The following is a 15,246-nucleotide window of genomic DNA, read 5'->3' on the forward strand; positions in this document are numbered from 1 at the left end:
ACATAGCATGTATTTAGGCGCCTGGTGTTAGCAGACGCGCCTAAACAAATTCCGAAAAGTAAAACAAGTAAAATCCGAAACTTCCCATTAAAATGCTCGACAAAAAGCTGTTAACGCGTACAAAACCCATGTTTTTGAGGTACCGACTTTACCGCGGGTAAAATGCTTCAATATTTGGTTTGAAAAAATTATACAAATCATGCTGAAGAATATCTTGAAAACCAATAACACCATTTTTACTTGCAGAATTTGTTTTTTTTCTTAGGTATTCTAGAGACTAATTGAGTGATCCTTGTAGCTTTGACGTTTTTTTTTTGCTTTAAAAAGTTTTTATTATTAAAAAATACTAATAATAGTTTTTTTGCTATGTATTGCTGATTTAAAAATAGGGTGAGAAACCTTACCGAGTGTTAATTGACGCCTTTTATGAAGATCTGGTGTTAATTAAGTCGAGTTGGAAGGGAATGTTTGGTATCTAACAGGTGTTTGCTACCTAGAGTCTCAAGCTTGACGTATATGTACATTAGACTGCATCACTCCCCATACAAGAAGAAAATCAGTACTTATTTTTAATGGCCTTATTCATAAAAAATAAAGTAGCTTTATAAAAGGTCTATAAATTAAAAAATGTATGAAAACGTAAATTTATAAAACTCCTTAAACCTACCTTATTTCTTATGAATAAGGCCATAAGATTTGCACCAAAATATATCGGAAAACTATTAAGGTTTATGCGAACTGAACTGATTTGAAAATACCTTCAAAAATGGAGTTTTTTATGAATAAAAACAGTTTCTTAAAAAATTTGTTGTAAAAACCCCCTCACATGACAAAACAGTTTAACCTTAAAAAATGTGTATAAAAAGATTTAGTAAAATGTTTCAACGGTATCGTAATAATCTGATTTTATTATGCTGTGTTTTTTTTAGCTTGAATTAAGACGTGAGTGAGTTCGTTTTACAAAGAAATAGAGTTGGAAAATACCTTTCTACTAATTAGAGGGATCTCTTTCTGACAGTTCGACAGATATTTCTACTGGAGTTAAATACTGTTAGAGAGGAGGCAGCTCGGCTATGTTGGAGTTAAGCAGTGTAAGTGAAAATACACCGACCTAGGAATCCCTGTGTGGGATATACTTACGGTGACCAGATTTCTGAGGACAAAAAGCGAGACATTTCTTAAGCATCGAATCCTAACATATAATTTTGTTTTTAGAATAAAAAAGACGTAACATCTCTTAACACAGTTTTATTTAAAACAAAACAAAAAGCAAAATCGAAAAAATGTACGCTCTCTTAATATGCGTAAATTCACACTAAAATTTTTTAGAGTGTGTCCTCACCATAAATACAGCTTATATTTCTCATATCCATGAATTTTTGAGGAGATTAGTATTCTTTTTTATAGTTTCACAAAATTTAAGTTAGTATCGTTTGATTAAAAAAAAATCAACTTAACAAATAATTAAAAAATTAAGCAAGAATGATAGACTGCAATATAGCGATAGTACCACTTTGACAAAATAAAAGATAAGCAAATATCATAGAAAATAAGAATGCTGGCTATGTTTATGGCTCCTTTATATTCTATGTTCTTTGTGATAACGAAAGTACCGCTCCGTTTGTCAGAAAAATGGATTTTGGGGACGAGTTCACGGGGACACCTGTTAGTCGGTAGTATATAACCGCTACAAATATGAAAAATCGGCACACTTATACGTCCCGACTTCTAAAAAATATACAGCGTGCCAATTTTCTCAAAATCGGTACTGTCCCGCCAAAATCAGTAGGAATAGTCACCGTAGATATATACCGCATATAGAATAGCTGTAATACAAAAATATCAATTAATTCATTTAACTTAAAGAGTACATCGCCTATTGGCAGGACTGACGAGTGTCGCCAGCGGTGCCAATGATAATCGGTGTTAATGTCAAAATGTTGGCGGTTCAATGAGTAATATGAGTAGGCAGGCAGGTTTGTGCGACTCCTATTCTCAGCATGTATTGGCTACTGTTTGGACGTTGTTTCGTAAAAAAAAAACTTAATAACTGGCAAAAACCACCATAAATGATAATACAGCGACATAAAAAATAATAGATTCGATATGACAGAATTAAACAACACCGGTTATAAGCAAACGTCACAAACAAGCTAACACTAAAAGGTCATAATAATAATAAGCGGCAAAACGTAGCTTACATGCATGTACATTAGGGTGGGGAATAAAGTTAAAAATGTTAAGCTCTCACCCCCTAGAATTTTTCTAAATGGAAAAAAGAACACCCGTATTTGTTTGTTAAAAAAAATATATATGTAGAACTTTAGAACTTTTTGGTAAAAATGGTAGAGAATTCTTGAAAATCATAATTTCTCTTTAAGAGACTTCCAATAACAATACCCAATTGTTTATTTAACCATTTTTTAATACTAAATTTTCATAGGTCCCCAATGATCCCTATTGTTAAAGTATGATATATCGATATCTTTGTCTCGAGGTGGCATCTTTTTTTTGTACCAAAGTTCATTGGCCTCAAGTACGCATTCTAGCAGATCTCGGTTCTTGTCTCCCTTACGTAGCACACTACCGCCAATAAATCAAAGCTCACCAAAAACATTAAACTTTTGCTATGGAAGTATTTTACTGCCGCAATGTACATATATATGAATACTGAAAGACTTTAAAAGGCGACCCCGGGTCGGCCAAAAAAAAAACAAGTGTCCTGCAAACTTTTTTTGTTTGTGTGTTTGTTGGTGGTGCGGATTAATGTACATAGTATGTGTGCGTCAACAGGATTCTCCAAAAGCATCGAATTTGCGCCAAAGGAAGGAAGCGCCATAGCGAGAGAAATAATTAATTTCATTTCTAAGTCCCAATTTTGTATTAAAAAAATGAATGAAGTATTAAAAGGAATACAATTATTACCACCAACTATCGCCTGTAGCAATAATAAAGCGATGTGAAAACGACACTTTTTCTTATTGCCGGCAACAAAAACTGTTTGGTGGTTTTTTTGTTTTCTTGCGGACACTTTGTGTTTTCCCCTGCACTTTTACAATAAATGTGCACATATAAATCTGGGTTCGTATGGATAAGTAGCTTATGTCCAATGGCTGGCTTTAGTATAATGCGGCATTCGCAGCATACGATTGCGAATGACTCACTGGCGCCGAGCCGTTGAAGAACTTTTCCCATATAAATGTGCAAGAAATAGTTCCGATAGTAGCAAGACAATATTTTTATTAAGTCTCATCACCAAATTACTTTTAGTTTAAAGAATAAAGGTAATGCTGCATTATACTAAAACCAGCTTCCCGACATAAGCTATTATTCCATACGAGCACAGAAATATAATTAAATGTCAGTAGGCGTATTAATTGCGACTGGCTTTCGTTGTGGCAACTATCAAATGAGCTACAGAATTGACAGCGGTAATAAAATTAAATTAACAACAACATCGCTTCTTGGATCCAACAAACGATATGCAATATAGTAAAGCCACAGCCTTATCAACGCTAGAGCATCATCGCTAAGGTAATACTTGACATATAATTCGAGTGGTATTTAAGCCTTTACGAGTATGAATACAAGTTTGAATAATATTTAATGCATAGACATACGTATGCATATACATACGTACTATGTACGAATATTATGTCATTTAAGCACATTCCTAAGAATAAATATTCCCATGAATTTAAAAATAATGTGGAACGTGTCTCGCTTTTATCTTATCTAAGGCGTTGTATGTGTTAATTAAAAATGCAATGAACAATTAAGGCTGATAAGTACTTATGTGCCTACTAAAATTACATGCTAAAACTCGGATAATATCTTTCAAATTTTATATATATATATATATGTATGTATGTACGTATGTACTATATATCGCACGTTTAATAATACAGAGACTTATTTCAAAATTTAGAAATTTGTAGCAAAACGCAGTCAAAGTTTGATCAATTCATACAATTGATATATAAAAAGAAAGATGGAAAGGCACATATCTTCGCCACATTTAGGAAATTTTAGGTAACCTGTTAGACTGACACATTCTACTTATCACGCTTAATAATCGTATGATGAAATCTCCAAAAAAGTAATTTTTGAATTATTTCTCTATAATATTTAACGTGCGACATGCAGGCGTATGGCTCATATCGACCTCCCGCCAGTCTATTCATTCAAAAGTACGCACGAAAAGTACGAGTAAATATATGTAGGTAGATATGTACGGGCTGCGGCAAAACAAAAGCACCTCAATATTTTAACCAGTTTTGATTATTTTTATTTTGTTTGTTTCAATGTTCATAAATTTTTTATTAGAGCACAGCTCATTATTTAGATATCTAACGAAAACTATGTAAATCCAATTTTCAGTCTTTGTACGAAATTTAGAAGAATTTTAAAATGAGTGTCTAAATTCCAAACTCTTTAATATAAATAAAAAAAACGAACATGCAGTTTTAGATAATAATAATAGATTGGCGCTTACACATATGTTAGTGTTTGGCCGAGCTTCTCGCTAAATTTTAGTTGATGTTTGAAGTTGCTAAAAATACACGTTAAGTGTTTTTTTTTTTCTTTGCTGATGATGCACAGTGTTTCGACTATATGGAGGCAGGTGGAAATAATAGTACACCTGTTCCGATTTCACTGAAACTTGACATGTGCTCTAGTTTTACTTTGAAATGGAGAATTATGAAATTTTGTAAAGATGGAATAATTTCCACGCCTTCTACTCTTGTGGGCGGAAACATTAAATTTCATCCGATTTCGATCAAATTTAGTTTGTAGTCTTTATTCTATTAGAAAAACCTAAATATAAAATATGGAAGATTGGATCGCAATAACGTCCAAAACTCACAAAAAATCTGGGCCCAGTCATTAATTAATTCTTAATTTTTGTTTCCTACTTTCTACTCTCAGAAAACAAAGGTTATACTAGAAAATGACTTAGGTGTAATTACCCGGTGCCAAGAAATCTCGTTTTGTTGAAAATTTTAAATATAAAATATTGTTTGCCGGCTAAATTGTATGAGGCGGCCCACTGTGCGACGCGTCGTAACAATGCAAAAGGCGATATTGGAAAATTTTGACATTTTCCAAGAGAAACAAACAACTTTTTAAATTAAGGTGGAAAGTACTTTCACCGCTGCTTTAAAGGTGCCAAGAAATTTCGTTTTGTTGAAGATATGGCTTTGAATTTTCGGAAGGGGCGTATTTGTCAGAAAATTTATGAATTAAGTGAAGGAACACAACGGTACTATGTTTGAATTAAACATGCCAAATATGAAACAAATCAGAGCATAAATAAGCCACCTAACAAGACCATTTTCGGCCAGTGTACCAGTGTACATATATATATTATAAAAAGCAACCAAATTGGGCTTTAAATAAGTAGGATATACGACTTTAATTTTTTTTTTGGCGGTAGACATTCCATTGGAAACGCCCATATGTATGTGTACATATATACATGCATACATAGGGCGGTCAAGGCTGAAAAATCGTTTTAATGACATAGGACACATCAGCATATAAGCTGCGGTTCAACTACAAATTCGCTGAAATTTCATATATGCGCTATTCTGTGCTTAGGAATGAGGAAATGTGGAAAATGGTAAAAGTTAAGGCATTGCCCTTATGGACGGAAATGGTAAACGTTATCCAATTTTGATGAATTTCACGGAAGTTCGCAGAGCATTCGATATTTTTTTTTTTTAATATATCTGCGACAAAATTTCTAGTCCCACGGATAAATAACGGATAATTAACGGCAAATTATTAAATAGTTAGTTTGGGCTTAGCTGGTTTCCTTAATTGGTTTTCAGAAGGTTCCACGGAAGTTCGCAGAGCACGCGATATTTTTAAAAATATGTTCGCGGCAAAATTTACGGATAATTGACGGCAAATTATCCGATAGGGTTTTTTGCTTTGGGAAAAAGTTGTCCTGCCAACTTCAGAGAGGTATATGTTACAGAAGTCTAAGGCATACAAAAATATAAGAACACAATGGTTTTTGATTTATTTTGGAACGAATTTCCGTCATCCCTTGTCAAGTTTGGTTTGCAGACAAACCGGTTTCGGCGTTGTGCCATCTTTAGTGTCATTTTTCGTTCTAATTTCGGTTTTTGATTTTTTACAAAACAGGTTATATATAAAAATTAATTTGTTTTTGTTAAATTATGGCCTTGTTGAATATAAAAATTAAAGATAATTTTCTGTTTTATTTATTTAATTTTTTTGTTTAAAATATTTTTTATAAGAAAAAACTGGTATTTTTTCCTTTTAAGTGTTTTTCTCAAATTTTGTTATACGAGGTATACAAATATGCATCTCAGAAGAAAGGTGGTGTAATTTACAACGGTAGCAATTGTTTAAAAATTCGTTGGTAATCCTTTTGTTTAAAATATTTTTTTTTATAAAAAAGTTATTTTTTCATTTAAATGTGGTTTTTCTCAAAGTTTTATACACGCAATATACAAATATGCATTTCAGAAGAAAGAAATTTAACCGCCTTTACAACGATACCAATTTTTTTAAAATCGGTTAGTACTTTTTTGTTTAAAATGTGTTTTTTTATAAAAAAAAAGGTATTTTTTCATTAACATGTTTTTTTTTAATTTTTAAAATTTAATAGCATACAAATATGCATATCGAAAGAAAGGGGGTTTAATCACCTTTACAACGATATATATTTTTTTTAAATTGTTTGAAATATAAGGAATTTAATTTTTCGAAGATCTGAACTTTGACCTCTTATAGCACCAGTAATATAAGTTTGCACAAAAAAAGTTATATACCATTTAAATAAGATCAAAAGGAGGACTACGTCTATATTTTTAGGTTAAATATAATTTTTTTACCAAAGGCCCTATTTCGAACTTCGCAGGCCCATATCTCGATTTCGGAGGCTAACTTACTTGTTTACCTATGACTCAATACCCAGAAAAAAGTCGATTTTGCCGTATAACAAAAGTTTGCTCCAGCTTTTGGTGTAAAGTAAAACATTAAAATTTAGCGCATAAAATAAATAATGGCAAATTTTGAATTGTGTCACTTCTGAAGATCGTTTGCGATATTATGAACATATGTAGCATACATTTAATCGTTTTTTAAAAGGAAAGTAAACGAGAGGAAAGTAATTATTAAAGTAGCTATAAAATAAGATTATAAAATGTTTATAGCCTCACCTTTATTCAGTGCTGCATATGCAAGTTATTTGACGTTTAATCATTTTTAAAAGTCCACTAAATGCCAGGTAATAAGACTTTAGTTCACCATTCAAGACGAAAATACACAAATTACTTATTCAGATTTAAGTAGTATATTATGCAGAGTTGGCCAGTATTTACATACAAACATATGTACATGCACACATAATTTTTTTTTTTTTATGTCTGGAGAATGTCGAAGATCGCAAATCGGAAATCACAAATGAGCACTTAGTATAAGTATCGATATTATATTTTGGTAGCGCTGATCACAATTTAGTTTTAATTGGTTACGCCACCTAAGTAGAGCTTGTAGAACAATGAAATATGTACTAATTTGTATTTAATATGCACATCTGTATATCGCGGGCTTATATTCAATACCCTCTGTCTGCACTTTTCACAAAAAAAAGAGATTCTGTTATAAAAATCCACTTAACCATAATAGGGGCCTTAACTGTCATCGGTGATATTACTTAATGCTGGCCAGTGTTGCCATTTTACAAGTTTTCCGGCTAGATTTAGCCGATTGCGATAGCAAACAGCCGGAGAAATTTCGGTTTAGCCGGAAGCCGATTGTTAGCCGTGTTGTAAAAAAAATAGCCATTTTTAGCCGATTTTGCTTTCTTAATATATACATATTTTTTATAAAGAAGGCCGTAAAATGCTTCATAAAATGTTTGTTATCAATGACTTAAATTTAAGTGTGAAGTTTTATTCGCAAACTTAGAAAATAACAAAATTTTTCACAGTTTGCTTAAGACGCGTTTGTGTTTGGATATAAGTAGTGCCAAGAATAAATGTTACAAGTATTTACAAAACATCATTGTTGCCGACGCCTTAGGTTTTAAGGTAAGGCAAAATGGATATTTTCAATCTCTATGTACACATATGGATTTATTTAAGCTAACTTTTTTCCAAGTTGAATTAAAAGAACTAACACCGAAATGCGTCAAAATGAAAGTAAAAGGGCACAAATTTTTATGTAAAAGAGAACTCTCTGGGAAGACAATAGGTTTGTTCGTCGAAAATCCAGTGAAAATTATCACTCAAAATATCAGATAGTAAGAAAAAATGCTCCCAAATTCTCTCTCAAGTAGTGAAACTTGCAAATTTCTGCACGAACGCAAATTTGCAGGAACTTGCAAGTTTCCCTGCCAGCTACTTAAACAAACATAACAAATTTTTATGTTAGAATTTTAAAATTCTTTCAGAGGGGAAAAAACAGGATCTGCATGTATATTTCTTGCTATAACGACTTTCTTGAACATACTTTTCAATTTCTTTGCCGTACTAACTGTGGCGTTTCCTATATCGCCTCTGGTTGACACTGCATTCCGAGTACGTTTCAAATCAATGGAATTAACTAAATTAATGAAGTAAACAAGTATTTACTTACATATTTTATTTTTAAAGTGCTTAAGTTTGTAAATTTTTAAATTTGACGGCCCTGTTTATTCAAATTATCTTCTACAAAAAATGCAACCATGTGCCACAATCATATGTTTTTCCTAATTGCAAATTCTTGCTGTCAAAATTTTCTCCAGCTTGAATTTGCAACTTCTCTCCAAGAACTAGTCTTTCTACTTATGATTTATTTAAATAAAACATGTGAAATTGAGTTGAAATTGTTAGCCCTTTTTAGCCTTTTTTTTTGTTTTGCCAATTTAGCCGGTCGGTCCAAAAAGTTCTGGCAACACTGATGCTGTCCTTGCATAACACTTGACAGAAGAATTTACTTTAAAATTTTAAGGTCATAATTAACTTCAGTGAAACAGGTAAGTCCCAGATGGGTCCAAACATTGCAAAGTAGTTTTTTGTGAAAATTTCAGGTAGAAGGTATTTAATATAAGCCCTCGATTTATTTATTATATCAACTACAAACAAATTAAGTAAATGTGTCGGCACATCTGTATGTACATACATACATGGAGCATAAAAAATTGTAAAATTGCCGTTTTATATTGGTAAAAATAAGGAACTCCTTTACCCGTGTGATACTTACTATAAAGTAAATATGTAGCTATTTAAAATTAAGTTTTTCTTCCGAATGCATTTTAAAAATTTAATTCAAAGGTCAAGTTTTTTATGTTCATATGTACAAACATATCGTCGTTTAAAGTACAAAACCGAGTATCAACAAAATGCAAAACCGCGTATGTGACGTTGCATAAATTATTTTCGAGGAAGTAAAAACAAAATGGTTCTCTTATTTAACTAGTTTTAAGCAGACCTGGGCACTTTATGATTACGATTACATTTCGATTACTTAGGATTACGATTATTGTAATTGTAATATCGAAAAATTTCAGCATTACGTTTACTGTTATTGCAATTAAAACATGCTTGATTGTGAATACTTTAATTGTAATACTTAAAATTTAACTATTACGACTACTGTAGTCGAAATCGTACTTTTTATCATTATGATTATAGTATAGAATCATGTCCTATTAATTTTAAGATTACCATTACAGTAGTCGTAACTGTTAAATATTTAGGATTAAAATTAAAGTAATCGCAAACATGCAATTCATGATTAGGATTACAGTAATCGATTACTGCTTTGCTATGAGCAAATATTGATTTTTATACACCAAAATGGTTTTAAGTTATGTATTCGCATATTTGTTTGAAATTGTCTTAATATTCTACACAGACTCGTGGTCGCAGTATTTCCAGTAAAGGTTGACTTTGATTAACTGTCCACCTTGATGTGGTCACACAAAGGGGAAGATCCTACAATTTTACGCCGACCCGAAAGGCGATTGCATTTTTGGAAGAAGCTCTTTTTCACGACAGATATACACTCGGATGATTTCCATTGCCTGCCCAGATGCGCCCGCTATAAGAAAAAACCTATTTTTGTTGTTTTTATTTTTTGATGTTGGGTTTAACCGGGCTTGCAACTGTTTAATTTTGACTTTAAATCAATTTTACATATTTTTCGGCGAAAGGTCAGCTCATTTAAATAACTAGGTACTAAACTTCTACAGAATATCAGATAATCGCAATCAACATTTTCTTTATTACGATTACATTAATTGTATTGATAATATTTTTAGGATTTTTAGAATTACTGCAATTGTAATCTTAAAATTTTCAGGATTACAATTGCGGTATTCGCAATCATGTTTTTCATGATTACGATTACAGTAATCATAGTCCTTAAATTTTTAGGATTACAATTATAATAATAATGGTAACTTTTATGATTACAATTAAAGTAATCGTAATCATATAGGTAATTTAAGGATTAGAATTGAGCAATCGGAATTAAAGTGCAATTGTGATCAAAAATTACCCAGCTCTGGTTTTAAGTACCTACTTCTAAATTATAGTCAGTAAGAATTTATTGATCAATTGACTGAAATAAGTAAATAAATAAATTTTTGGCAAAAATGTCAGTTACGCGGTTTGCAGAACAACGATACGCGGTTTTGTACTTTAAACGACGATATGTATGTGTATGCGTATTTGTGGCCAGGAATATTACTTTTACAATCGTGGATTTATGTACATAAACTAACCGACGGTCGGCGAGATGTCAGAAATCTACCTGCAATCTCTCAATAAATTTTTATGTGTGTTTCAATAATCTTTATTAACACATAAATATGTACATATATGTACGATATATCAGCGTGAAACTGCACAGTTTGCCAAAACTCAGCGAATTTGTGTTATTGCCTTTATGAAAAGAAACACATGAAAATTTGAAGCCACTGTACTCTTTAACGAAATAAAAATGTTAATTTCCAGTCTCGGATTATTATTATTTGCGCTAAAACACGTCGATTGAAACCCTTCTTGAATTTTTTCGTCAATTTTGGCCTAATTTGGCTAAAGTGCAATTTTACCCCAAAATTTAACGAATTTGTGTTATTGCCTTTATGAAAAAAAACACATGAAATTTGGAGCCACTGTATAAAAATTCCACAGCGATAAGTCTTTTAAGAATACATATATATGTATGTGCATACATACATATATACATACATATGAAATATAAAAATAAATAACTTTAATCAATGAACTTCGTTTATGATTCACAACTAGTGTACATATTTGTTATTTTGTTTCGGTTTACATCTATCGATTGATTTTATATTTTATTTTAGCGATTCGATTTTGTAGTGTTGGCCTCAATAGAAATCACTTGTGCCGCACACTGTTTTTTTTTTTTGGGTGTCGCCGACGTCGCCGCTGGTTCGTATAAAGTCTCTGCTGTCAAAGTCGACGCCGCCGCCACCGTTCTTTTTGAGACTTTTCTTTTGGCCAACACACAGAATGACTGAAATTTTCTGTTTTTTCTCTTCCACTCTTCTTCGTGAACAACGTCGGCGTTTTATACACTAAATTATTTTCACTACATTTTACATATTTCATTAGCTTTTCTGTAAAAGCGCAGTTACCCACGAACGTAAAAACGGAGAACGTGTCAGCTGACACGATCTATCTTATGGCATCTGCGTGTTAACAAAAACTCACCACCGCATGACCGTGACGTAGACGTTGCTTCTCTCTCTTTCTATCAACAGCATACTTGATATCTTTCTACGTACTTCTACGCTACGCTACGTACACGTTCGTGGGTAACCGCGCTCTAATACTAAACCCATATATTCACACGCACACCTTCTTCTTCATGAGCGTCAAAATTTTACTTGCGCGATAATTATTTCGGCAGATACGAAAGAGTGGAATTATTTTCTTTGATTTTCACTGAATTTTTTACTTTTCCCACAATTTTTAAGAAAATTATTCACAACGAATTTTCACGAGACCCGAAAACGACACTATCACTTCTGCTTCTCGTTAAAGAATAACCGAATAACGAAGCATAACGAAAACGAGACATGGAGACATGATATAACAGGACGGCACAAAGCAAAGATGAAGAAAGGAAAATACACAAAACAAAAACAAGAATGAATGTCAGAACAGGGATAGATCACAATACTTCCACTGGAATGCACTACCGGCATGTCGTTTTGGTATAATTGGACCAAAATTGGTACACCTTGCATGTAGACTGGCTTTCGGAAGCAGTTCTTATATCTGAAATTCAAATTTTTCGATACTACTTTTTATCTGTTAACACGGTGTATACAGACACTTTCCAATTTCAACTATGTTGGCAGACATTTTTTTGCTTATAACAAAACTAATGACCTGAAAAAATTACTAAACCTGAATTTGAATTTGACAGCAAAATGCATAGAAAAAGCGCTTGCATTGCCACGTTTATTTTCTGAAAAAAAAAATCGCCAAAAATCTTTTATAACATAGTTATACCACAGTTTTTAAGGCCAAAAACGAATAGAATGCCTTAGGAGTAATAATATCATGACTTACATATGTATATGATAGAGATGTACAAACAATTTTCTTTAAAAATATTCAAACTTTTATAATGCCTTCAGGGTAGTGAATAAATAACAGAAATCACTTATATGAGACTGATGGTCAAACAATTTTCTTTAAAAGTATTCATACTTTAAAAAAATATTTGTATTGACATATTTTCCAATAGTACTGCGCAATTAATAAATTTATTTATAACTCATATTACTTGATTAATCACACAATCCGCTTTTAAGCTATAATAAGGTGAGATCAGCTATTTCCACGAATGAAATTGCGGTTTAATAATGGCAAATGTTCGATATGCTGCAATAAATTCGTTAACAATAAAAAGTGTTGCCCCATCAAAATTAAAACTCTTTCTCCATAACATAATTATCACGTGTTTTGACACATTTATATGACAGCGCACAAAAAATTGACTTGAAAGGAAAAAATCGCCAAAAACCGCCAAAAGCGATTTCCTAAATTTTTACGCACAAAATTGCCAAAAAATCCCTAAACCGGTAAATCTGGGCACTCTGCTATTCAGTGCTCTCCTGCCAATAACGATTAATGCACACTTTTTCACTAAACCAGTTCATGCCCAACAAACATTTAGTTTTGAGCTCAACTTAAGGTTAAATTGAGAACTAAGATATTTCGCAAATCTCCAACGTTGTTTCTCAATAGTACCTCAAGTGGAGGATCATAGCGTTCTCAACAAAAAGGGCATTTGTCTTTGTTTGAAAAAAGGACTGTTCCGCAAGTTGAGAAAATTCTAGTTCTCAACATGAACTCCAATGTAATTCTCCAATTGGTCTTAAACATTGAATTACATTGAATTACTGAAATTGAAATAATAAAATACCTTATACCCTTTTCATTTTATTACTCCTTTTGTATTATGTAGTTAATCGAAATCGTATTGCAATAATTCACTTCACAGTATACAGTCCGACAGTAATTTTGTCACTTGAGGATACTTTGAAGATTATTTACTTCTTGTTGGTAATTTTACTCTTTATATAGCTTTAGTTTTTCACTTGATAATTAAAAATTCGTTTCCCTATCACTTTTTACGTATCTGCGCATCGGCTAGAGACGAGTTTGAGAATCATGTTGGATATCAACTTTAGAACTATGAATTTCTCCAAGGTTGGAGAAATATTTTTTTGGTGTTTATTGCATAATAAATTCACCGACTACTACGTTGCAATAGTTCGGTTTGTTTACAAATTATTAATTATTAATAGTGATTCGCCAGCAACTCTTCAGTAACTTAATTTTTAAGAACTCGCTCTCATAGAGGAAATATCCAAAAAAGTACGCGAACTCAAATACAGTAATAATTTTCAAGTTTCATGAACAGCCGATAAATTGGTTGTTTATTCGCAGCAAATTCCTAATAAAACAATATCTGTATATATATTACGCGAAGCGACTTTTTGTCCAGGTCATCAGATCTGCACCGTTCGTTCGAGAGTTCCCATGTACTTAAAAAATTTAATTCAACTTAATTCAACTTGAAATATGTATAACAATGCTAGGAGATAAAAACATCTGAGCTAACGGAACTTTTTGGATCCGTTTAAATTTTTTGGTCAAAGTCACTGCTCTTTTTTGTACAATTAAATAAAGTTATAGTTTAAAAAACTAAAACCTCCCTATTATAATTAGCTCTGATCCAGTACTCCATGAACTTACAGGATTTTACACGAACTTGCAGGAAGTTGCAGGAAAAATGTTCCCGTACTCCCAAATCCTGTAAATGAGAGCGACTTTTGGAGATTTGTGTAGAGAATGAAGTTGCAAGATTTTACCCGAACTTTTTCTTCTGGTAATAGCTCTGATCCAATACTTCTCGTGAAAAATCCTGTAAAACTGTCAAACAGCAAAATTACTCTCTGAAGTGAGAGTAAAAAGTGAGTAACAACAAAAAGTACGGGAACAAAAAATTCATTTTTCCTGTAAAAACGTCAACCAGTGATTGCTTGACACTTTTCAGGATTTTACCAGAAGAAAAAGTTCGGATAAAATCTTGCAACTTCATTCTCTACACAACTCTCCAAAAGTCGCTCTCATTTACAGGATTTTGGAGAATTTTGGAGTACGGGAACATTTTTCCTGCAACTTCCTGCAAGTTCGTGTAAAATCCTGTAAGTTCATGGAGTACTGGATCAGAGCTAAAATCATGAAAAGTGTCAAGCGATCACTGGTTGACGTTTTTACAAGAAAAATGGTATTTTGTTCCCGTACTTTTTGCTGTTACTCACTTTTTACTCTCACTTCAGAGAGTAATTTTGCTGTTTGACAGTTTTACAGGATTTTTCACGAAAAGTATTGGATCAGAGCTAATGCCATTCGTACTGTCATCCGGTATGTAACTTGAGAATAGAAATCGCTGCATCTTTTAGGCGCATCAATATTACATTTTACATCCCGAACTAATAAAAGGAAGGTAACATAGTTACATCCCGAGCTAATAAAAGGAAGGTAAAAACCATGAACGAAAGACACAAGATCACGTAAGAACAAGAGAGCGAAAAAAGTCGATTTTTTTAGCGGGTTCTACGCCATCTTGTTTCACTGGAAAACGAGCGAAAAGTAAACAAAGCAAAGAAAACAACGAAAACCAAAATTAGCCAAAATTATTGTCAGTCACTTTAAACGCACAATTTAG

General features: G+C 32.4%; 1 protein-coding gene across 8 annotated transcripts in view; it reads right to left on the minus strand.

Moving 5' to 3' along the window:
* The window catches only part of LOC118737312 (G protein-coupled receptor kinase 2), a 255,458-nt gene extending 243,391 nt beyond the window's left edge, over positions 1–12,067 (minus strand). For 4 of the 8 annotated variants that reach the window (XM_036467738.1, XM_036467739.1, XM_036467735.1 and 1 more), the window contains exons 1-2: positions 11,856–12,067; positions 7,197–7,526 (exon numbers count right to left, since the gene is read on the minus strand). The gene's annotated coding sequence lies outside the window, so the exon portion shown is untranslated. Of the gene's footprint in view, positions 1–7,196; positions 7,527–11,835 lie in introns of all 8 variants that reach the window. The other 4 variants (XM_036467734.1, XM_036467733.1, XM_036467740.1 and 1 more) reach the window with 4 other exon arrangements.
* Positions 12,068–15,246: the final 3,179 nt, after the last annotated feature.

This window comes from Rhagoletis pomonella, unplaced genomic scaffold (genome assembly GCF_013731165.1).
Source record: "Rhagoletis pomonella isolate Grant_MI unplaced genomic scaffold, Rhpom_1.0 Rhpom_scaffold_00004, whole genome shotgun sequence".
Lineage (NCBI taxonomy): Eukaryota > Metazoa > Arthropoda > Insecta > Diptera > Tephritidae > Rhagoletis > Rhagoletis pomonella.